We start from the raw sequence: 26,678 nt of genomic DNA on the forward strand, positions 1-26,678 counted from the left end.
CCTATTATCATTTCAAATGGAGTGAACCTGGTGGTCCTGCTTAGGGTAGCCCACGGCGCATTATAATATTGGGCTGTTCCCTGTCTCTTGATTGATGCTTTTTTAAAAAATTCAGTTCATCCTGTCCACCATCCCTGGACTCTGGGGGTGGTAAGGAACATGGAATTTATGTTTAATCTCCATAAAATTACACACTTCTTTAATGACTCTCCCTGTGAAATTAGTTCCATAATCTGAATCCATTTGAGTGAACTCCTTACAGTCTACTCCCTCCTGCTGCTGTCTCATGTCAGACCTCAATTCCTTAAACAACTCTACAATGCACCTTCTTATCCTTTCTTTCAATGGCTCAGTATATTCACTTCCAGTGATTGTTCTCTCTTGGAACTGCTTAAGTATGCCTGTCATCTATGTGTTAATCCTATGATTTTAGTTTTTGTAGCTCGCAGGCACATTAATATAATCAGTAATACATCTATTTAGCTTTTTTCCAGCTTTCCCTTTACCTGTATCCATCTTGTGGTAAATTGTTGTTAAGTATTATTTCTCCTTACATTTCAATTCCTGAACTAAAGATTCCTCATAGTTTTACCTCTAAGTTGTCTTTCCTGACCATGATCATCCTAAGGCTCTCTTGAGTTCAGTTTATCTATTGTCCTGATTGTTTAAAATGTTTCCTTACTCTTTAGGCCATATTAACTATTCAATTTCAACGGGGATCTCTGTCTCTAGATCTTTGCTTATCTCCCCCTGTGCAGTTCCAATGCCTCAGTTGATGGACAGATTATCAAATTCGTTTCCCTTAAAACAGTTTGTACATTATGTCCTCTTTCCCAAACTCATTCTCCTACTTTCCTCATACCATATTACACTTGCAACAGCTACCATCTTATTTTGGTCAGGTTGCCTGGAGAGACTTTAAAATAGTCTCATAACAGTTTTAAAGCAGAAATCAGGTATTGACATGTTTTGCTTCCTTTTCTTCTTCTCAAAGGTTTTATTGTCTTAAAAGTAACCCACTAAATTGTGTCTGACCCTTTTCTTTTAGAATTATCCCAGATTCATTAACTCTGCCAAAAATTGGATATCTGCCAAACTTTGCCAAGGTCTTGAGCTTTGCTTCATATTTTGGGAACAGATTTTGCGAACACAAAAGCTTGCAGCATTTGAATTAGTGTCAATTGTTGTCAGACCTTTAAAATGAAAATTCTCTTTTGAGAACATTATCAAGAACCAAACCTTAAATTTTTAAACTTTGTAAGAACTGTAATTTACACTATAAAAATTAAAACAATCTCGTTTTCATGTGTAATGATTTGTATCCAAGTTATAATTTAAGTATATTTATCGACATATTCTTTATTTTAGATAACATCCTAGTGAAAGGTAACCTGTTAAATTACACTGCAATTTACATCTCAAGATTGTCCCAAATTGAAATTCCAGTGCTTTTAGAAAGCAGATTTCCTTTAATATTTAATTAATCTCTTCTTAGGAAAACCCTTTTTACCCATTGGAACGACCTAGACCTTGTGTTTATGTCTTTTCGTTTTCCTGGAATCCTTCTGAATTTCAAGTAATTTCTTTTTCTCAGAATTTTAGAATACTAACTCATATGTAGATATTACATTATATTGCAGAATTTTGGAATACTAACTCATATCCCAATCAGCCTGGAAGCTGCTGATGAGGCTTATTCCTTACTAGTCTACAAGGGGGTGGTACAAGGGTTCATCTCAAACGTCTCAAACAAAGGCAAGCCCTGTTTTATCTTTACACTACCTTCAAACTATGATTTTTTTTTTTGCCAGAAATCTCAACTCAAACCTTATACTCAAAATTTTGGAATATTTGAATAAACTTTTCCTTAACCTAATATGGGGCTTTCGACTCCTAAGTGCTCAACTACACACACACAAGACAATTCAGGGATGAAAACACGTTAAAGCTCACATACAAATGCTTGATTGCAACCAACAAACACATATGTAAAGGTATGTATCGATACTCCTATAATATTGAACATAAGTCTAAACGAATCTTGGCGTAGCAGTGGGGGAATAAAGGGATCTTGAAGGCTCCACCTATAGGGACCTTCAAACTGATGAAAGCTCACATTTTCTCTGCTACTGCTTGTAAATTTCTCATTAACCCCCTAGGGATACCCTGTCTCTCTCCCTCTCTCTTCAGCACAAACAGCTCTTGTAACTTAGATCAATTCATTTTTTTTTTATGTTACAGAAAATTCAGCAGCAGACTATCTACCTCCCTTAAAACATATTATAAGAGCTCAAATCTGTCCCGATTAAAGGTTCCAGCTGGTGGGAAGCTCTCTCCTTTACTTTGAGTCCATTTAACCCAATCAGAAACATATTGGACATTTTCAGGATCGTAATGGACACAAAAGAAAACACAGAAATTACTTATTTTTCACCTCCAAGGGACTCGAACCCCTGGGTATACTACTACTTTTTTACCTCCATCCATTTTTTAAGACAACCCATCGTATAATCAGAATCCCAAGTAGGATCTCTGGCCCCATTACCCAGTCCATCCCACCAGGCCTGGATGAGGGGTATTTCCAAACTGCCACCATAAGGCCATTCCTCTTGTGTCCAGCCATATAAGTCACTGCTAAAAGGCACCGCATACCTGTCATTACCCGTCTCTTTTACAACAATGTCGGCTGGCGACCCCGGAGGCACCAGCGGGCCTCCTACCTTTTCTCGAGCCCTGGTTACCATCTTCATACGTTTTTTCCGATTTCTTGCCCATCTTCAAAGTTCCTGACTTGGGCTCTGGCTTTGATTTGTTTTTGGTACCCCGTGGAACCGGGGAGGCGGCAGATGCCGCTCTGCTGTTGCGACCTCCCATTTTTCTGAAAAGAAAACACAATTAACAGCGCAGCGCGTTTCCTACCCTATGTGCTCACGGGTGTTTAAGAGTTCCTTAACAAGTTCTCCGATTCTTTGGGTCATTTACGTCTCTTTGGTCGGTAGCTACCCTTTTAGTCGCAGTCCCCCTTTCAGCTGGGATGCTAATTCACTGCAATCCCCTTTCAGCTAGGATGCAGTTCGTACTCTCCCTCACTTAGGAGAGTTATTCCTCCCCTTCTCCACCAGGGATCTTTTTTAGAGATCCGACCACCCAGGATTTCAATTAGCTCTCCAATTTAAGAGGCTACTGGACTTCAGTCGGATCGCCTCCTCGTCGCCAATTTGTCGCAGAAAACGGAGTGAACACTCAGACCCAGGAGGTTTCTCTCGGAAGCCTTTATTGAATCATGATAAAACGGAGAGCCCAGCAACATACACTGGGGCTAGCCGGCACTCTGATGAAGCATCAGAGTACACACATAGTTATAGTAAAAGCGTGAGTAACAGAGGTCATGCAAATTACAAAAGCTGCTTGACCTTTAATAATTAATAACATTGAAATTTTATCTTTGGCATGCATACAATTGTTCTGTCTTAGTTTATAATTTCGCAAAAAGCTTGAGTAGTTACACAAAACCTTGAGTAGCCCATCTGGCGACTAGTCATCTGGACAAACAACAGATAGCATGACTAGGCCCTGTCTCATGTGCTGATAACAGACATCCTAACTTTGTTTCAAGGACTCTTGGTAGTTTGTTTATGATACTTGTTGTTCTTCCTTCACAATAGCTGACAGAGCAGGTTGGCCTGCTACTTGTGCAAGGAGACTTCGTTGTAGTATTCCACTATGGTTTAACCTCTTAACCCTTTGTTATCCTGTAGATGTATTTTATTCTCCCATGCTTCTTCTTCTCTCAAAAGGTTGCACAACTTTGGAAATCTCTGCTTGAAAAGGCAGTGAAGGCCGGGCCATTAAATATCTTAAATACGGAGGCAGATAGGTTCATTTTAGGCAAGGGAATTAACTGTAACCGGAGTTAGATGCTAATGTGGAACTCAAAACACTGTCACGTATGATCTCATTGAGCGGCGGAGCAGGGACGAAGGACCATATATTCTACTTGGCCTATTTTGAATGTTTGTATGATGGGCACCATCCTGTTTCAGTGCATTCTGCTCCCTGCAAGCAATACAATTGGTGCATTTTGTTTGACTTAAATGACCATTTCTGGAGAGGCTTTTTTCCTTCCCCCATATATATTAAACTTGCGGTACAATTATTGTGACATCTCAGCTGGCTCCATGTATTTAAATTAAATCCATAGGCTGATATCATTCTCCAGCTTTATTTTTATTCTTGTAGATATCAGACTGACTTTAAAATGTATTCATTCAGGTCGGTGGGCAGCGTATGAACCTAATTATTTGCATTTAAAACCAATTTTAGAATGGAATCAAAACATATTATAAGTTGACATTGACTAAGGAAGCATTTCCCTCCCCGTAGAGCACAAGGCGTTCACCATTTACATTAAAACACTAATTCATTCTGGTTATTTTCTGATTATTCACAGTAGAAATAATGTATGGCCTAGATGCAAGGATACAGAAATCCAATCTTAACAACGTGTGTCTGTTTCAATTTCATTTTAAAACTACAGGTAATATCGTTTCTCTGGGGGAACGTTTCTTGAATTATTAATTCGATTTCATTTACGCTGAATGGTTCACGATTTGTGCTTTCTATGCTACATTGATTACAGAAAATTTGTACTGTGATTCAGCCTTCCTGATAATTGAGAAGAATTTTCGCAGGTAGTAATCTATTATGTGTTTGAAGTGAATTAATCAGAATCTCCCGATATGCTCTCCATTGACACATTTGCCTGCTGGATTTTATGCAGCCCAAATTCAAATTCTGAGATGAAATGTCAAGTGGCATTCTGTTAATATAACAGGGGCACTGCCAAGTAAACAAGAGCACAAAAATCCCCTGAGCGCCAGGTGCTTCCTGTTATTACAACAGAGCAGCAAAACACGCAGAGACTTTTCTGAGGCACTGCAGACTAAGAGCTGCTTTTTTATACATTGGGAGTTTGTGTTATTCTTTGTGATTCCAAGTGACCAGCTTTTATAACATATTCCCTTGCATGTTGAAAAGGGATACAGCTCCTCTCTTCCGGTACGCCTCAACCAAGGTGAAATTTGAGACCATCAGCCGAATAATGAATGTGTTTGTGTATTTTGCTTCTCTCCAACAGCCTCACTGAGGGATCACATTTCCTCATGTATTTGGCTGGTTGCCCTAGCCATATCTGGTGTGTAATGCCGCAGCATTCAGCGCGGAACCGCTTAGACAGTCTGCAGATGTACATTGGGCAAATAAAGCAAAACTGCACTAGAACATTATTGGTCCCGGTATTGCTGGTAAATACGACAATGGCAATCGAGGAGGCTGCCTTCTGCATTTGACTGGCGGCATTTAGCCAGGTATGCCACCAAGGAGGCAACTTCTAGTAACTGATCAAGATTCAATTTGCCAGCCTCTTCAAAGATGTTAATCGATTTTGTCTGTCATTTTCATTACCTTCAGTTGCACCACACATCTTGATTTATCCATTAAAACACTTTATTTAAAAGGCAAGCTACTTCAGTGCCTGCAAATCTGAAATGTTAACACAAAATGCAGGAACTATTTGACTGACCAAAATTATTTACTGAAAGAGAAATGGCCTTTGTCTTTGCACGCCTATGACAACTAGACAAACTGTTGAGTAGTGACAGTGTTTAAGTAAGCGCAGTGACAGAGAAAGGTCTGGAAGGAGAGGGTGCAGATGGTGAAGGAATTAAAAATATACCGTATAATTCTGCATGAGATGGTTAATAAAATGGTGAATAAAGAGATAAAGAGCAGAAATAGTAAAATGTAACTTGACAGAAATAAAATGAGAGCAGTAGATCTGATCTGATTCATTTAAAACAATGCTGATTTCGGAATCTATTAAATTGTCTGAGCGAGAGATGAAGAGGTGTTCCTCGAACTGCCGCTGAGCTAAATTCAAAACGTGTTGAAGGCCGAGAGGTACAGAGATCAGGGTGGCAGAGGGGCAGAGAACTATATCGGAAAGTGAATGCAAGTTAGGGTGACAGTGGTGCAATTAGCAGAGGATCTCAAAAAAACAATTTGTGAATGCATGCTTAATGCTTTCACTGTACAGTTCCATGGATTCAGAGAAATGAATGCAATATCTGAAATTAAAGCATGTAGAGGGAAAATACTAGTTTAGTTTGATGGATTTTTTATGGCACCGGCAATTGAAACAGGTGTTGCACCTTTGGCGCTTGCATGGAAAGTTGGCATTACAAGAGGACTAGATGTTGGTGATGGAAGAGATGCAGAAAATCCTACCTTCGAAATGCTGGAAATGGTGAGGCTGAGAGAATCATTGATGGCATCGGGGCGCTGTAGGTGCGGGACGTGACTGAAATTGGTTCATTGAATGTGCAGTGTGGTTACGTGGAATTTTATGCAACGGGGACCTTATCATGCTTAGCAGAAGAATGGGGAGTAGTGAGGTCAGGACTGTGTGCAGCTGGATATACAATGTCGAGGTCCCCGCGAACCATGGTGCAAGTGGATCCACAGCGGCCTGAAAAGGAAGGCCTACCAGAAACACTGTTGTTGAATGTGACGTTATAAGAATAGAGGGGGCAGAGCTGGAGAATCTGAGAGTTTGGAAGAGAGTTCGTACAACAGTCAGGAGTGTAGAAATTATATTCAAGGTACCTGTGGAATCATTTTTTCATTTGCAAATGTTTGCTCAACTTTGAATTTGAGTTCCACTTCCAGTTCTTCCTCCAATTTGGTGTCCCATTCTCCCAATGTATCTTTTCCTGTCGCACCTGCCTTGGCGACGTCACCAGTGTATACATCTTGCCATGTTCTTCCCTTTCATAATTTTGAAAAGGTATTTTTCTCTCGATCGCTGTGGCCAGTCGCCTGCCATCTCTGTCACTGCCCTATATTTCCCTCTGATCATTCTTTTTGCGGAATGGCTGTATCACTGCACTGTCTCTCTGAATGGAACAGCAAACCTGAAGCGAGAAAATGACATTGCTTTGCTGAGCTGAGCTCCACTCATTTTCAAATATAAAGAACTAGGTAACAATAGTACTGTAATTTGTTGTCCTGTGCACCAAAAGTAATCAGTTTCATTATCACATTCAGCTTACTCATTAAACGTCCTTTTGCCCTCAGAAATGCTAGTGATATATTTTAGTAGCTCTGAAGAATTTACGGCAATAATCCCCAAATTACTCATCTTGTTTCACTGACGAATCTGGCCTCGGATGGGGGAGGAACCATGCAGTTATATCAAGGTTAGACACAAAATCGAAACCTAATATGTAACATTGTTACCGCGTTATGAAAACATTAGCAGCAGCATTCTTAAACTAATCATTACTGGTTCCAAATGTAGTATGTTAGGGACACCTCAAGTATTATCAGTTCTAAAGACAGGATTGAATGTTTTGCAGACTGGTCACAAATGGGCAGATATTGGGCGGACACACCTTATTGTGATTAATGCAGAAGTGATGAACTTTCAGAGAAACGACGTGGTGTGACGTTATTATGTTAATTGTACCATTTCTAGAGGATTCAGGACACAAGTACGCGGGGTTAAATGTCTCTCATCCCTTGGAGGAGATAGGGCAATTTGAGACAGTATTTGAAATAAAATGTATGCGATTGTTTTTTTTGTAAACCAGTACATTGGATGCAAATGTCTGGTAGTCAGGCTACAGATTTACAATTCAATGTTTATGGGTCAGTCCATGCATTCTGTGTAATTATGTGCACTTTGCTTTCCGATGTATTTAAAGGCCCATGAAATTGGACAGAGGAAGTTTATAAAGGAGATAGCCTTGGCGAGGTAATTCAGTTGCCTACGGAGATTGAAGGAGTTTTATTCCTTCTCCGTCGGTGCAGACAGGCTTGCAGGCGATTCACATGATTTATTCCAAATTCAGAGAAGTGTTGTTAGGTCACAAAGAGGTAAATTATTGCCTCTCGGACGGGAGCCGGTAACCAGATTTTTTAGGTTTAACATAATTGCGAGAAGTCTAATGATGCGGGTTGGTTCATGCAAGGAATTGTTAAGATTTTGAAAGCCTGACCTTAAAGAGTAACAGCATCATTTTCTCGTGGATATCTTCAACGGTAATTGAAGATGCATTTGGGGAGTCCTGATAGGCAGGCTTATGGAGAAGATCTGTGTATATGAGATAAATTAGACATCTCCTCCATAAAACTGAATCCAATGCCACCCACACCACCGCTCCCGCCTCCGCACATCCCACCCCCCTCTTCCACCCAGCACACCTACAATCTGTGCCTCTATGATCCTATGATGTTAATGTCATATCGGTGACTCATTTCCAATTCAGATTGCGTAACGTCAATAGCTTCCCAGGAAAGGGTAGTGGTTGGAAAATTCATTCGTTGTATCCATTCATGGTCACATTAATTCTGATTGGTGCATTTTAACGGAACGCAATTCCGTTTTCAATAGTGTCAAATATATTTATTATATGTAAGGAAACACTGTTTTCTGCCCTGAGTGATGTCAAGCAATCACTTCTACAACATCCGGAGTATCAGAAGGCATTGGAGCGACAGCTCAGTATCTGCGACCATCATCCCGTTAATGTTCACGTCATTTAGCTGTGACTGGCAGCACAAATGATGCTGCCATCCTTCCTCAGTTTGGTCCTATTCCAGCTTTTGAACTGTGAGTTATGGAATAAATTGAGTTACCTATTATTAATCTGAACTTTAGTCAGCTATGTGCATTAGTAAGATAATTATCAGTCTTTAGCACAGAACAAATTGAGATAATGTGGACGTACATGATGTCTTCGAACGTTTATAGTTCATTTTGTTTAATTCAGTGACATGTTAGAACTTGCCCTTTAATCACATTCCTCTCACAGCATTTGCACAGATCGTAGTCTGGAGTTAAAATCTGATAGTGCTTTTCAAATTGAGTCTGTTAGAAATAGTGTACGACAGCCGGGGGAAACATGTTGTGCAGGTGCCCGGCGCCAAGTTATTGAAAATGATCGGTTTTATTCAATAATGTAATTCATTACAATCCAATTATGTTGATATTCTGATGGATTACGTAATTTGCAGGATTCCACCTGATCCATATTTTGAATTCTTAGATTCATACTTCAATTGTTCTAACTGCAATTGGGAAATGATCCTCCTTTTCTGTTCAAAGTAACGTGTCTGTATTCGTATCTCGGGGCTGCCGAACTCAGTGTTAGCCAAAGAGATTTACTGTTAAATAGGTACCTTTTTGAAATACAGTCGGTGTTGTGTCTGTATGAAACGCGGCAAAGCATGTACGCACAGCACGGCCCCATGAAGTCCGAGAGGGCGATGGGGCGCCCTTGTAATATATCATTCAAAAGAGACCATCTGCCAAAATGTACCACACCCTCAGCATTGAAACGAGAAGTCAGCCTAGGATTTGTGCTTACGCCTCTGAACACGACTGGAACACACGACCTTAAGGTCAACAGGGGACAATGTTAGAAAGTGTGGCAAACGTGACAGGAAAATTATTTTGGTGAATTAATTGGACGGTTGAATATTTTGCATGTGTTTATACTTTAATATATATTCACCGTTTAGTCGTGTGGCAAATTTGGATATAAAACCGAAAGCAAACAAAAGTGCAGGGGCAGTTAGCTTCATTTTGTCCACTGTCGCTCTCCACAGACACAGCAGATTAGGACTGTAATTTCCCTTTAAATAGTGGCTGCCAGAAGTAGTGTGTTGTCTTTGTTCGTTAAGCGTGCTTCTGATTCTGAATGTAAGTTAATTCAGTGTGTAGAAAATCAGTGAAAGCAATATCGACTACACAGCGATCCCGTACACACTCTTATGTCACAAATTCCTCATTGTAAATGTTTATAAACTCCTTGTAGTACAGAACATGACGCCAAAACTATTTTACGCACTTGGTTCTCATAAAAACGTTGTAAGTAGCACCTTAGCTAGATCTGGAACATGCTTCCAATGGATATTTCTGATTGTTATTATTATTTGGTCACCTCTTCAGAAGATGCTGTTGTTGAACTTTCCGAATTTATTACGAAATTAGCTCTTCAATGTAACTTAGTTAGAGAAGGCCGAACAAAGTAAGCACTTGAATAATTTTGAACACTTTTTCATTTCAAAGAAACATAGAGAATAGGAGCAACAGCAGGTCATTCTGACCTTCGATCCCGCTCCGCCATCCAATGGAATCATGACTGATACTCTATCTCAGCTGCTTGCTCCACTTAACTCCCCAAACCTTTTGACACCGTTAGAGTCCGCACACCTATGTATTCAGTGAATTGGCCTCCACAGCCTTTTGTGTCAGCGTATTCAACAGGTCCACCACCGTCTGGTTGAATAATTTTCTCCTCATCTGTCATTTCTGCCATCGCCAAATGAGCTTCTGCATATGATGAGGCTGCGTCCCCTTTTCCTCGTCCCTCAGACACAGGAAACATCATCCCTGTGCCCATTCTGTCCAGCCCTGTAAGAATTCATGTGTTTCCAATAGGTCCCCTCTTCTTCATCGATACTCCAATGAATGTAGTTCTATTCGGCCCAATCTCTCCTCATATGACATCCCGACCTTCCCAGGAAGCAGCCTGGTGCACATTTGCTGCACTGCCCCTGTGGCAATTGTATTTGCCCTAGATTAAGAAGAACAAAACTGCACAAATGCTCCAGATGTGGCCTCAACAAGGCTCAGTATTGCTGCGGTATGACATCCTTGCTCCTGCACTCAAATCGTCTCGCAAATCAAATCGTCATAACATTTGCCGTTCTAACTGCTTGCTGCACCGGCCTGCTTGCTTTCAGTGATAGGCGCAAAAGCGCAACCAGGTCCCTTTGTGCGCCAACATTTCCCAGCCTATCATTATTTGAATAATGCTCTGCCTTTCTGTTGTTTTTTAAACCGAAGTTGATAAGCTCACCTTTATTTAAGTTATGCCGCATCCGTCGTGTATTTGCGCACTCACTCAGACTTTTTAAATCGCCTTGAAGCCCCTGAGCCACCAGCTCACCAATTATATACCCATAAGTTTCATGTTGGCACCAAACGTTGAAATAATGCATTTGTTTCTCTCATTCATTTATTTACATGCTGTGAATAACTGGGGTCCAAGTATTGATACCTCCGGCACTGGACATACCACAGGCTGCCACCCTGAAAAAGCCTCATTCAATCCTACCCTCTATTTAATGCCTGATAAACAATTCTCAAACAATGCCAATATATTGCTCCCAATCCCAGGCACTTTTACTTCACTCATAAGCCTCTTTTTATGGATTTTTTTCAAAAACCTACTGAACATCCAAGGGCGCCAGAGCCATTGAGTCTCCCTTCCCTCCTCTGCTTCTAACACCCTGAAACATACTCTAGGAGGTTTCCAAACATCATTTCCCTTCTTTCATAAATCAGTTTGGGCTTTGTCTAAATCAATTGATAATTCTCTCTTTGGTACCCTTTATGACAAATTCTAGCATTATCCCTACATTGTGCATGTAGACATAGTTTTTTGCGTTAATTTAAGTATTACCTATTTCATTTCATATTTTTCGAACATATTTTCAAGGCTAAGTTATGTTTACTGAGGTAGGGAAACCTTCCACACGCTCGATATCTTTTTGCGCATTTCGGTGATGACTTCCTTCAGTTTCCCAATGCATTTAGTTATATTTATGAATCTTCATATGTAAGAAAATACTGGCTTTCCGAAGCGAAAACATATGTTACTGTTATCTGATATTTTCTCTATTTAGCGAATTATATTTCGATTAGTATCAACAAATTAACCTGATATTTGAAGGTTAATGGAAAATCGTTCTCTTCGCTTTACATTCAATATATCAAACGGATTGAGGCAACATTTCTGCTGTGAGATATCTGCCATAAAAATGCCCATTTGAGTTCAGTCGGCAGCAGGTGTAGCTTTGGCTGGTGTAGACGCGCTGAATCAACTATCACGCCCGTCACCAATACCCTCAGACCGACCCCGACTAGCAGGCTGGATCTAAATAAACTGCTCATAATTTCACTTTCTTTCTTCTATGCCTGTACAAGAGCCGGAAAGGATGAAACTAAGCAAGCAACCGAGGCATGTGCGTTCAATTGCAGTTTAAATCTAAGCCTGTAAGATTAGAATTGTACTTTTAAAATCAAATTTCATGTATTCCACTTTAAGGAAACGCTACTGAGAGCGAAATCAATGTTTAAATATTTTTTGATTACTGTTTTGATTTTGAAATCAAGGAACTCGGGGCATTTGAAAAATGTGAATTACTTAAATTGCATATACCATTCACTTGTTACAAAATAAATGTTAAACAAGTAATAAAGTAAGTATTTTTAAAAGTACATTCCTATTGATCTGTTAGCATTGGGGGAGTATTCTGAGAGAGTAATGTAAATGCCGTGATGTATCACTTAGAAATGCGTATTTCGCACTGACTTGGCTTTTATTTTCTACCAATGGTTTTGGGGATGAATCGAAATTTACAGGGGAAATGCATCATTTACTCAAATGTAGGATCGTATACAGGAGGTAGTTGAAACACTTCGGTATGCAAATTTAACAATCAAACCATAGGTTGTGTTATTTTATTTTATAATCACCAAATTAAAATACGTCAATATTTTTCATTTATGTTACAGTATGTAAAAATTACAGGTAATATTTTATTTTTCCATTAAAATGTAATGAATCATCGTGGTTATTTTTCTCAAATTATAATTTATTATTTAAATTGAACCGGACATATCACAGCGGCTTGCTTTCCCTTGTTTGATAAGCCTCTGGTAGGGACGAAGCAGGCTGATGTCGAATTTTGAACGAGCAGCATTAACCGAGTCTGTTGGAAATACGGGTCATAATACGCTCAATGTGCGAATCCGGACTGTCACAGTCAGAACTGTAGAAGGCAATACCTGCACCTTCTGCGGACTCAATGCACATTGAGATTCCTTTACGTGCAATTGCTTTGGCACATATGCCTTAGGAGCAGGAGTAGGTCATTCGGCCCTTCGAACCTGCTCCGCCATTCAATAGTATCATGGCCTCAAATCCATTTACCCCTGCCTCACATAACCCTGGAATCTTTTGTCATAAAAAAACATCTATGACTAACTGAATTTCCTGCTTAGTTAAATCCCATTCAGGAAGGCAAATTGCAGCCCAACGATATCCCTAACTTCTTTGCATTTCCTTCGTCTTGGCTGAGTTTTTTTTTTAATTACCCTCGAAGGCACTCACATATGCGGATGACTAAATTCAATCCTGCGGATGATGGGAATCTGACATTAAACAGATAATACTGTAAATACTCAACAGGCGTCTGGGCACCTGCGGAGTGAGTCTGTAAAGCAAGATTCATATGGACTCGAGACGTTAGCTCTGTTACCTTCACCACAGATGCTGTTAGACCGGCATATGTAGGTGAATAAGACAAACGTATGCAATGAAATAGATTCAAAAGTTCACCAAAATAACAACGAGAGCGGTTTAGAAATCGTGAGGGAAGAAACGGTAGAGAGCAAATTATTTTACATACAAGCGAAAAAGGTAGCGTGAAACATGAAATGAATGATCATTTAACAGAATTAATAGGATACAATTCCGAAGAATAGGCGAATATAAGAGAAATGTTTGTGGATTGTTGAAGTTCTTTCAAAAACTTGTGCGTTGTTGCCCTGGCTGGAATTTATTGGCCAACCCTGATTATCTAGATAAGGTGGAGGTGGCTATTATTATTGAAAAACCGAATTCAGTGAAAAGGACCATTGTGCTTGTTCTGAAAATATTGAAATGTTATCCTCTCTCATCTTGCATTGCGTTGCAATAAAAAGGTGAAAATGATTTTGCTGAGTTTTAGCAGAGAGAATGTTGAGGCTCCAGAACGTTAGCCAGCCACGTAACTTTTAACAATACAGAACCCAGGGCTGAAAGACTTCAATGCTAGGGGAACTGGATATCATTCAGAACTCTCGGGAAGCACAGCTGATGACTAGTATCAGTATCTCATTGCATATTAAAAATCACTCGGTGATAGAAGAGGACAACGATAATGTTAAGAGGCATTGTCACTAGGGGCAGCACTGAAAGGTCAGCATTGTCTATTCACTATAATATGGAGATTAGAAAAGTACCCAGAGATTTGTGAAGCACTGTCTGGTCATGGGATTGGGATCCAGTCAGCCTAAAAGCTGCATGTTGGGGAAAAATTTTTAGCAAAACGTATCCATTAAACGCAGGGGTTTTTGGTTTAAAATCATCAATTTGTAAAACGATGGAGCACATCGGTGATGACTGGCTACAACAGGATTCGTAAAACAGAAAACTAACGACCTACAGCCAGTTCTGTGGATAGTCGTGAACCAATCTTAAAGGTTGCTTTGCTTAGGGACTTATGAAATAAAGCCACCCCAAGCAAAACACTGTTATGCGTTCAAAGAAACTTTGAATGTCCACCACTGGATAATTTGTAGAAAAGGCAAACGCTCCAACATTGATCAAACAAATGCTGAATCTTTAATGTAATGTAAAGCATATTTTAGCATTCCATGATGAAAGTGGCTTCTGTATGCAAGAAATCCCCAAGGATTATCACTGAGAGTGTTATTGCCCTAAAAACCGCAGCAGACTGAACGCGGATTCATAAATATCCTCTTCTCAGTGCAGCTACAAACGGCTAAAACACATTCGGATAATCGCCAGCACAATTTCGATGGGTATGGGGAAAAGGAAGTTGGACTAATTGCACTTATCTTTCAAAGAGGGAGGATAGCCACCATGGACCGATTGGCGTAATTGTCAGTTTCTTCTTCCAAAGCTTCTCCAAAGAACAGAACGATGGTCAGGGCATCTGTGCGTTGGTGAAGCCTGGGTTCCGATGATCTATACAAAAATGAGAAAGTGTACCCACGCGCCGTTGAGTTTTGTCAAAACAATTTGAATAAGTTACTGATTTAGGCATCCTGCAGCAAAAAATGGCTTATTTTCGCTATCATAAGCGGTGTCGAACTTAGGGTTCAAAATGATGCGGAGGAAGAGTTCAATATACTGTCTCTGCTTAAATATGACAAGGCACCTGGACCGGACGGGATGCATTGAGGTATATTGTATGAAGTGAGAGCGGAATTTCGGGGCACTGGCCATCATTTTTCTGTCTTCGCTAGACACAGGGAAGGTGCCAAAGGGCTGCCGAATTGCAAACATCATGTCCTTGTTCAAAAAACGGTTATTGGATAAGCCCAGCATTTACAGACCTGTCAGTTTGATTTCAGTGATGGGCAAGCTTCGAGTAAGAATTGTTCGGAATAGAATTAGTTGTCTAATGAAAAAGGGTATGGATTGATAAGGAGGAGCCAACCTGGGTGTTTGAAGGGAAAATCGCGTTTACTAAGCTTGCTGGAGTTTCTTGAGGTAACAATAATGGACACAGAATAGAATTGCGAGATAAGTTGTTGCTCATAGAATAAAAGGGGGAGAGGAAACACGGATGTAAAATTGCTTCAAAAGTAGGAAGCGGATAACAATGGTCAATGGATATTTATTTTTCGTGTAGAGGAAGGCTTGTAGTGTAGCTCCAAGAGTCTGGCACTTGGGCCATTCCTATTCCTGATATAGATTAATGTGCTGGATCTAGGTGTGCAGGGGACAATGTCAAAGTTTGCGGATCATACAAAGCTTGGGAGTGTTGTAAACTGCGAGGAGGACAATTTATAACCTTAATAGGTTATGGACAAAATTGTTGGCATGGGTAGGTAAGTGGCAGATGAAGTTCAATGGTCAGAAGCCTGGGAGGGGCGTATTCTGGTTGAAGAACACGGACAGGAAAATAAAAAAAAATGAGTGACATTTTGAAGGGGGTGCAGGAGCAGAAGGACCTTGCTGTACTTGTACAAAAGTCATTGAAGGTGACAGGACAGGTGCAGAGGGAAATTAATAAAGAGTGCAGTGTACTGTGTTATATTAATAGGGGCATTGAGTACACGTAGAAGGGGGTAATACTGGATTTATATACGACATTGGTTGGAACTGAGCTGAAGTATTCTGCACAGTTCATGGCGACAAATTATAGGAAGGATGTGAACGTATTGGAGAAACTGCATAAGATATTTGCACGAATGGTTTCAGGAGTGAGGAACTTCAGTTACGAAGATAGTTTGAAGAGTTTGGGACTGAGCACCTTGGAAAGCAAAAGCCTAGGAGGAGATTTGATAGATATGTTTGAAATCATAAGGGGGCTGGACAGAGTGGCAGGTAACAGCTGCTCCCACATCTAAAAGGATCAAGAACGAGGGGCTAGAGATTAAAAATGATTTGCAGAAGAAGTACATGTTATGTAAAATCAGAACAAAAAACAACTATTTCGCACAACGAGTGGTTCTGGGCTGGAATGCACTGTCTGGCAGTGTGGTGGAGGGAGGGTGAATCCAGGCAGTCAAGAGCGCATTTGATGCTTATTTGAATTGGGACAAAGTGCAGGGCTATGGGGAAAAGGTATGGCAATGGCGCTATTTCATAATGCTCATCTGGAGAGCTGGTCCAGACACGATGGTCTTATTGGCCCCTTTCCGTGCTATTAAAATTATAAGGCTCGGTGAAATTGCATGTCACGATATAAACCAAAAAGCGCTCGAAGTTCGCAGCAAATCTGGTAGCATTTGTGGAGATACGCATGCTGTTAATATCTGGAGACCAATTTGAATTATCAGCAGAATTCAAGAGAGGAAGAACGGAGAGGTTTTATGTTGCTGCACACGGTTGTCGGATCATGTGAAGGCAAAAGGCGAGCTGAAGGATAGACTATAGAGCGAGGGAGTTTAAATTTAAAACATTTCAGGAATCGAAAGGCAAAGAGAGAGCGCGAATTGTGGGATTAAGTGAAGAAAGCATTAGTCCAGAGTAGATGCTCATTATAAAAAAAGGTCAGCGCTGCCTGAACGTAAAATATCCGAAAGTGTAAATAGTAGCATAAAGGTCTGTTCTGTTTGAAAATAAAAGATGTAAACAAGACAGAGGCTGGGACCAGGGCAAAATAAATAAAGAAATAAATTCATGGTTAACAGTAAAATAAATATAAAATACTGAGGGTGCAGGACTTAACAGTTAAATGCTCCGGTGAACTCAAATTTTCAACGTCTCATTTCAGGCGGACCTGTGAACAGTCAGGCTCCTGCATCAGGTAATCATCATTTTATTTCATATGTTCGGCTTTCTCTACGAGTCCATCCTGTTAAATATCAATGCCGGTAACATTATCAGTGCCTTTTGGGCGCCGGTTAATACCAGTTAAAATATTGCTGCTGTTTTCATAAAAGATATATTGCTTGCTCTGAACCGAGATCATTTGATTACGATTTTCCGAGGCGATATATCGGTTCGTTTGGCCAATCAATCCTGTGCCCGATAGACAGCCGATCATTCCTCAGCGCCCATGTACGGCCTCTGCATTTAAAATATATTGTCGCAACCTGCATTGCGTTGGACCAGCTGCTGTGATGCAATCTTCCCTCTGACTGGGAATTCTGACCCATTCTCTTTTACAGCATTTGAAAAATATTAGTTCCATTCTTCTAGCCATTTAACATAACAGCACGAGGTTTTATTGGAAGTCTGTTTGACAGCAATTTTCCCTCACATCGCTCCATTTCAATTTGCAATGAGGCATTTGTGAGGCGGGAAACTGTGCATATGTAATTTTTTGCGCATCTGTCCTGTAAATGTTTGATAAGTTTTCTGATGTTTTCGCAGAGAAAGTGAGGCTGAGACTGGTGAATGGGGGCAGTCGTTGCGCTGGAAGAGTGGAGATTCACTACAAGGACAAGTGGGGGACAGTGGATGCTAACAGCTGGGACTTGCAGGATGCCACTGTCGTGTGTCGAGAGCTGGGCTGTGGGCCAGCGGTCTCTGCACCGGGTGGGGCTCACTTTGGTGAAGGCACTGGTCCCGTTGTGTTCCAGTTTGCTCAGTGCAGGGGGGACGAAAGCGCTCTGCGGGAGTGTGCTTCGTATGCATGGGGTCACCATTCCTGGTCGCATTCTTATGATGCCGGTGTCATCTGCTCAGGTAAATAAAATACCCTTTCTGGTTCCTCCGGATAACCTCCGGGGGCGGGGGTGGGGGGGGGTGGGGGGGGGGGGGGGTGCGGAAATGTGGAAGTATTTCCGGGAAACTGAACCTGAAAAGTGAAATGATAAATATTCCAGATTTCCCCAGTGATTATTAATATTCCATTAGTAATCGGATCACGTTATGCCTTAATTGGTATCACTAGAATTTTTTTTGATAAACACTATCCACTGGAAGGAGTAAAACACCAGTAAATCCTTTAAGCGCCTGAAACTCATTGTATTTAAAATGTGCACATAACACTGGCTGGGAGATCTGAGATTTTACACGGATATTGAAGCTGGGACTCTATTGGGGGCGTGGCGGTTGTGCTGGTGTGTGTGGGGTGGGTGACGGTGGTGGCAGAGGAGGGAGGGGAGGGGGGGATGGGGGTGCGTGTTGGCAATACTTGTTCCTCGTGTTCCAGACTAAATGTATTGACTGCTGCTGCTTGCACGGGCGTAAGTTGCAATCAAAGTTGCCACGGCTGACAAAGTGCCCGATTCGTTTGCAATTTTGGCACATTTTAAAACAGCAAAAATGAGGAATCTGATGCAAGAATAATAACGAACTATTTAACAGATACACGCATTCGAATGGAGCTCATCCAATCCAGGAGCATACATATTTCCTGTTCCCCATCATAACAGATTCTTTAGCATATTGCAAATCTTTCTGTTTGTAATTTTTTTGCTGATTGCTACGTTGATTTCCGTCGGAAATGTCCGCAATGAGTGGTTTTCAGTGTTCCCACGGACAATTTTAGATTAATCAATCATATAAGGGAAGAGACATGTATCAAACGCTTGAATAATCCAAAATATCTGAGCATTCTGGACATCCCATAGTCTCCATCCTGAGTTGCCTCAGGTGTGGTACATTTTGGCAGATGGTCTCTTTTGAATGATATATTACAAGTGCGCCCCATCGCCCTCTCGGACTTCATGGGGCCGTGCTGTGCGTACATGCTTTGCCGCGTTTCATACAGACACAACACCGACTGTATTTCAAAAAGGTACCTATTTAACAGTAAATCTCTTTGGCTAACACTGAGTTCGGCAGCCCCGAGATACGAATACAGACACGTTACTTTGAACAAAAAAGGAGGATCATTTCCCAATTGCAGTTAGAACAATTGAAGCATGAATCTAAGAATTCAAAATATGGATCAGGTGAAATCCTGCAAATTACGTAATCCATCAGAATATCAACATAATTGGATTGTAATGAATTACATTATTGAATAAAACCGATCATTTTCAATAACTTGGCGCCGGGCACCTGCACAACATGTTTCCCCCGGCTGTCGTACACTATTTCTAACAGACTCAATTTGAAAAGCACTATCATATTTTAACTCCAGACTACGATCTGTGCAAATGCTGTGAGAGGAATGTGATTAAGGGGCAAGTTCTAACATGTCACTGAATTAAACGAAATGAACTATAAACGTTCGAAGACATCATGTACGTCCACATTATCTCAATTTGTTCTGTGCTAAAGACTGATAATTATCTTACTAATGCACAAAGCTGACTAAAGTTCAGCTTAATAATAGGTAACTCAATTTTTTTTGATAAACACTATCCACTGGAAGGAGTAAAACACCAGTAAATCCTTTAAGCGCCTGAAACTCATTGTATTTAAAATGTGCACATAACACTGGCTGGGAGATCTGAGATTTTACACGGATATTGAAGCTGGGACTCTATTGGGGGCGTGGCGGTTGTGCTGGTGTGTGTGGGGTGGGTGACGGTGGTGGCAGAGGAGGGAGGGGAGGGGGGGGATGGGGGTGCGTGTTGGCAATACTTGTTCCTCGTGTTCCAGACTAAATGTATTGACTGCTGCTGCTTGCACGGGCGTAAGTTGCAATCAAAGTTGCCACGGCTGACAAAGTGCCCGATTCGTTTGCAATTTTGGCACATTTTAAAACAGCAAAAATGAGGAATCTGATGCAAGAATAATAACGAACTATTTAACAGATACACGCATTCGAATGGAGCTCATCCAATCCAGGAGCATACATATTTCCTGTTCCCCATCATAACAGATTCTTTAGCATATTGCAAATCTTTCTGTTTGTAATTTTTTTGCTGATTGCTACGTTGATTTCCGTCGGAAATGTCCGCAATGAGTGGTTTTCAGTGTTCCCACGGACAATTTTAGATTAATCAATCATATAAGGGAAGAGACATGTATCAAACGCTTGAATAATCCAAAATATCTGAGCATTCTGGACATCCCATAGTCTCCATCCTGAGTTGCCTCAGGTCTTTTTCCATCCGCCCATTGAATTTGCAGTATCTGATGACTTGGCCATTCCCACGCCAGTTTACCTGTTCTCACATTTCCGCATTCAGGAGATAAGTCTTTTGCTTCAGCTATAAGTCCAACCTATCCACAATAAATAGACTTGTCTCTTTGTCGTGACCATTTTCATTTGAGTTCTTTTTTTTTTCCTTATCAATGCCCATTATGTTTTGTTCCCTCGAATAAGTTTTCAAAATCTCAAGACACATGACGAGACGAGAGAACTTTTAAACATCAGCGAATTTCATACATGTAGCCTTAACATGTTCCCAGTTCTTAATGGGTGTGACCTGACTGGGGCATTTTCTTATAATGAGCTTGCTGAAACCCTCACAATTTCGTAAGATAAAGTCGTCATATGCTCACTGCCTACTGAAATATATTTCCCAGAAAGTGCCAAACCCAGATTGATGAATGGAAGCAGTCCCTGTGCGGGGAGGCTGGAAATTTACTCGAGTGGATCTTGGGCAACAGTTTGCGGTGATGGGAAATCCTGGACGTTAGTTGAGGCGGAAGCTGTTTGTAAGTCGCTGGGCTGTGGTGCTGGAGTAGCAGCGCCAGTTAACGCTCACTTTGGAGAAGGTTCCGGTCGTGTTATCGGTCCGCCAAGCTGCGGACACCAGCGGGATGCTGGAGTAATCTGTACAGGTACGAACTGCCATTGTTATAGCGACACATAGTTCAGCTTAGATGTTTATGTTCGGCAGCCTCTAGACCGACAGCGCTGATTAGACACATTCCCATCTTGATACATTTCAGGCATTATGAAGGAGGCATTGCCGAATAGATTAGATGGCGTCCTTATCCATACACGTCGGTTACTGACAGTCGCACATATATTTTTTTTTAGGAATTAAGGACGCCAAGCTAGATTGAGGAAGACAGTGCGAGTAATGTTTGAAAATTTATGCAGTGGTATACATTGGGCGAAAGAGAATATTTAGTGGGTTTCATTAAATGTTTTCCAATTTGCATTTTGCTTGGTGGCTGTTTCCTGCTGCTCCAAAAGTTAAGTTTCTGGGCGGAGTATCTTTGTTGGATTTCCTTGCTGTGGGAACCGAATTCTGAGACAGGGACGTCTAGTAGATTGCTGGGAAGAACTGAGCTCATTGTGATTTGATAGCATTGGTTCGAACCATGCCCTCAAAAGCCTTTCTGGTAGTGGCAGAACATTTCTATTTTTTTCCGCAGTTTATGTATTACAAATCGATAGACAGCTAAGGCCGTCGGCTTTCAGTCAACGTTTTGTGTGGCTTCCTTTTGTCATTTGGATAGAGGTTTAGTAGAGACAAAAAGACAAATGGTAGTTTTAAGGGTTTCTATAATTAGGGGAATTGATAGCTTCCTTTGTAAACAGGATCGAGAGTCTGGCATGGTATGTTTTCTGCCCGGTGCCAGGGTGAGGGACATCTCTGACCGGCTTGAAAGGACAGTGAAGAGGGAGGGGGAGGATCCAGTTGTTGTGGTCCATGTCGGGACAAATAACATAGGAAAGAGGACTAGGAAAGAGGACGTGTTTGGGGATTACCGGGAACTAGGAATTAAATTAAACAACAGGTCCTAAAGGGTTATAATCTCCGGATTACTACCCGAGAAACGTGAAAATTGGAATAGGATGCGAGAATAAGGGAAGTAAACACGTGGCCAAAGGAGTGGTGCGGGAAAGAGGGGTTCCATTTCTTGGGGCACTGGCATCAGTATTCGAACACAAGGGATCTGTACTGTTGGGACGGTCTCCATCTGAAGCGATCTGGGAACAATGTTCTAGCAAAAAGGGTAAATAGGGTGGTCAACAGGACTTTAATCTAGAAAGTAGGGGTGGAGGGAAGGGTTAAACTCCAGGAAATATGACTAATGGGAAACAAAGCAGCAGGTTAGCGTGTGTGTGTATGGGGGGGGGGGGGGGGGGGGGGGGGGTTGGGGGGGGGGGGGGGGAAGCGGCGGGGGGAGGGGGGGTGTGCACTCAACTTCATGGAAAATTATGAAAAAAACTGAAAAGACAGGAGAGCCCAGGGGAGGATGTTAAAGTCTCCAGAACACAAAATAGGACAGAGTGTTTGGAAAGGGCTAGGAATCTAATGTTAAGCACATCAGATAATGGGACGACAATGAGAAAGGGGACGGGAAATACAGGACTGAAGGTGTTGTATCTAAATGCGCACAGTATATGAAAGAAGGTAAATGAGCGTGTGACGCAGATTGAAATTGGCAGGTATGATGTGGTGGGCATCACGGAGACAAGGCTGCAAGGGGATCAGGATGGGGAGGTAAATAGCCAAGGATATACATCCTATCGAAAAGATAGGCAGGTTGGCAGAGGGGGTGGATTTGCTTTGTTAGGAAGAATTGAAATTATATCGATAGCAAGAAATGATGCAGCATCAGATGATGTAGAATCTGTGTGGGTAGAGTTGAGGACCCGCAAAGGGAAAAGAAAAACCTAATAGGAGTTATGTACAGGCTTCCGAACAGCAGTCAGGATTTGGGGCACAAGATACACCAGGAGATAGAAAAGGTGTGCAAGAAAGGCAAGGTTACAGTGATCAGGGATTTCAATATGCAGGTAGACTGGGAAAATCAGGTTGGTAGTGGATCCCAAGAAAAGGAATTTGTGGAATGTCTATGAGATGGCTTTTTGGAGCAGCTTGTGGTGGAGCCCACTAGGGAACAGTCAATTCTAGATTGAGTGATGTTTAATGAGGCAGATTTGCTAAGGGAGCTTAAGGTGAAGGAACCCTTTGGAGGAAGTGACCATAATATGGTAGAATCTACCCTGCAATTTGAGAGCAAAAAGCTGAAATCAGATGTAACGGTATTACAGTTGAATAAAGGCAACTACAGAGGCATGAGGAAGGAGCTGAACAGAATTGAACGGGAGATGAGCCTAGCAGGAAATACAGTGGAACAGCAATGGAAAGAGCTTCTGGGAGTTATTTGGGAGACACAGCAAAAATTCATCGCTAGGAAGAAGTAAAATACTAAAAGGAGGACGAGGCAACCATGGCTGACAAGGGAAGTCAGGGACAGCATAAAAGCTGAAGAGAATACATAAAATGCGGCGAAGAGCCAGTAATATAAAAGACGATTGCAAGAGGTTTTTTTTTAGATACATAAAGTATAAGAGAGAGGAAAAAGTGGACATTGGGCCGCTGGAAAATGACGCTGGAGAAGTCGTTGTGGGGAATAAAGAAATGGCGGAGGAACTGAATAGGAACTTTGTGTCAGTCTTCACAGTGGAAGACACGACTGACATCCCCAAAGTTCAAGAGAGTCGGGGGAGAGAGGTGAGTATGGTGGTCATTAACAAGGAGAAGGTGCTAGGAAAACTGAAAGGTCTAAAGGTGGATAAATCACCTGGACCAGATGGATTACACCCCAGAGTTCTGAACGAGATAGCTGAAGAGATAGTGGAGGCGTTAGTGGTGATTTTTCAGGAATAACTGGAGTCAGGGAGGGTCCCAGAGGACTGGAGACCCACTAATGTAACCCCCCCGTTTAAGAAGGGAGTGAGACAAAAGACGGAAAATTACAGGTCGATTAGCCTGACCTTAGTCGTTGGTAAGATTTGATAGTGCTTTATTAAGGATGAGATTTCAGAATACTTGGAAGTGCATGGTAAAATCGGGCGAAGTCAGTATGGTTTCATCAAGGGGAGGTCAAGCCTGACAAATCTGTTAGAATTGTTTGAGGAGGTAACGTGTAGGTTAGAGAAAGAAGAGCCAATGGACGTTATCTACTTGGACTTCCAGAAGGCCTTTGACAACTGCCGCACAGAAGGCTGCTCAGTAAGTTAAGAGCCCATGGTGTTAGAAGCAAGATAGAAGCATGGACAGAAGATTGACTGTCTGGCAGGAGTCAGACAGGTGGGATAAGTGTGTCCTTCTCAGAATGGCGGCCCGTGACCAGTGGAATTCCGCAGGGGTCAGTGTTGGGACCAGAACTTTTCTCTTAATAAAGTAATGATCAAGATGTAAGAAATGAGGGCATCCTGGCTATGTTTGCAGATGATATTAAGATAGGTGGTGGGACATGTAGTAATAAGTAGGCGGGAAGGCTGCAGAAGGATTTGGACAGGTTAGGAGAATGGGCAAAGAAGGGGCAGGTGAAATACAACGTGGGGAAGTGTGAGGTTATGCACTTTGGTCAGAAGAATAGAGGCATAGACTATTTTCTAAATGGGGAGAGAATTCTAAAATCTGGAGTGCAAAGGGACTTGGGAGTCCGAGTCCACGATTCTCTTAACGTTAAGTTGCAGTTTGAGTCGGTAGTTAGAAGTCAAATGCAATGTTGGCATTTATTTCGAGAGGACGAGAATATAAAAGCAGGGATGTGCTGCTGAGGCTTTATAAGGGTCCGGTCATACCGTATTTAGCATATTGTGAGCAATTTTGGGCCCCGTATCTCAGGAAGAATGTGCTAGCCCTGGAGTGCGTCCAGAGGAGGTTCACGAGAATGACCCCAGGAATGAATGGCTTAACATATGAGTAACGTTTGAGGACTCTGGGTCTATACTCGATGGAGTTTAGAAGGATCAGGTGGGATCCGATTGAAACTTACAGAATACTGAAAGGCCTGGATAGAGTGGACGTGGAGAAGATATTTCCATTAGTAAGAGAGACTAGGACCCGAGGGCACAGCCTCAGTGTAAAGGGAAGGTCTTTTAGAACAGAGATGAGGATAAACGTCCTTAGTCAGGGAGTGGTGAATCTATAGATTTCATTGCCACAAAAGGCTGTGGAGGCCAGGTCATTGAGTGAATTTAAGACCGAGATAGATAGGTTCTTGAGTGGTAAGGGGATCAAAGGTTTAGGGGAGAAGGCGGGAGAATGGGGTTGAGAAACTTGTTAGCAATGATTGAATGGCGGAGCAGACTCGATCAGCCGAATGGCCTAGTTTCTGCCACTATGTGTTGTGATCAGAAGGAAACTCAGTTACAAATGTGGAAATGTCAAGTGTGTTTCATGTGGACGGGGTGAAGATGTTCCATGACCATGACCATGCGAGTCCAATAGATGTAGTCTAGTATATAGAGAAGGTAGATGGTGGCAATGATAGATATGATGGACTGATTGATAAGGCTGATTTTGAAATTCCCGAATTTAACACCCTGTGCAGAAGCTGGCTAATACAGAGGTATTAGCGGACCTGAATGAGGAGCCATCCCATCTCTATCATCAAGAGAAGAAATAACTAACTGGCCTACTTAAGGATCATTTATTTACATGTGCAGGCAAGCCCAGGCGAACCAGTTCGGGTATCACCGGGTGGATCAAGCGGAAGATACCCCAATTATAAATAAAATAATTAACCCCAGCTGATTCAATCCCAGTGAACTGGCCAAGCTTGAGGTGGAGTTGAAGTTTACGTTAGCTAATGATGGCTTTGACGATACTTAAAGTAATTTGAACTCTGCTCTTGTACTGGAACGGAAATAAAATAGCTCCGGAAGATTTTGCATTGCTTTTCAGAAAGTTAGTGTTGTAACTAAGTTGGACTCCTATCCTGTACCACAACTTGAGGATTGTGTTATTTGGATGGGCAACTCTGCTTTCGTTAACAATGCTAATTTGTTCAATGAATATTGGCAAGATCTCTTGGCCAACGAAGGCAAAAAACAACCCTAAATTTGTAAAAGCAGGCGGTCTACTCCAATGTAAATTCACAAACATCGGTATGAAAAAAAAACAATGCACCATTCTTTATTAATCTATCAGCTGATTGTCGAAATCAGTTCTATGCATTGATCAGAGATCCAGGTGCAGGGAGTCTTGTAGTCATCGTGCCAGACATTTAAGAGTTTTGTTTGAAACCCTGGACACAACTAACCGTGTGATAAAACAGCTTAAGCGATATTGCCCAGGCTACCCTTAGTCCACAGGTTTACATTTTTTTGTCGAGGTCAATTGTGGCTTCAATAGCCCAAGGGTTGGGCAATAAGGAACGTTTCTCTCACCAAGACAGTGAAAGAAATGCGATGAGTCCTCGGGACATGCGTGTTCTAAAGGAGATTTGTCCTGAATCCAGCTCAGTCGTCAGTACATAAACATATTTGCTGGGGCGAGAAAACGTGGTGTTCAAATGTCGCATGCTCTGCCAAAAGACCTTCGAGACATTTAAGGCCATTAATTAAAATAATCATTTTTCACAACAAGTGGTTTCTGGTTGACATATCGAATGCTTCCCATTGACCTTTGTTCACGTGCAGACGAAAATTTGGAACTGACTTAACGCCTAATTTTCGATGGTCAAGCATTTTCTAAATCT

General features: G+C 41.6%; 1 long non-coding RNA gene across 1 annotated transcript; it reads left to right on the forward strand.

Moving 5' to 3' along the window:
- The first annotated feature begins 8,585 nt into the window (after window positions 1-8,585).
- Window positions 8,586-18,044, forward strand: LOC144673053 (uncharacterized). The gene is made up of 3 exons (XR_013574246.1): window positions 8,586-8,671; window positions 17,146-17,178; window positions 17,748-18,044. It is a non-coding gene; the product is annotated as an uncharacterized LOC144673053 (long non-coding RNA).
- The last annotated feature ends 8,634 nt before the right edge of the window (window positions 18,045-26,678 follow it).

The sequence above is a fragment of the Cetorhinus maximus genome, unplaced genomic scaffold (assembly GCF_964194155.1).
Source record: "Cetorhinus maximus unplaced genomic scaffold, sCetMax3.hap1.1 HAP1_SCAFFOLD_223, whole genome shotgun sequence".
NCBI lineage: Eukaryota > Metazoa > Chordata > Chondrichthyes > Lamniformes > Cetorhinidae > Cetorhinus > Cetorhinus maximus.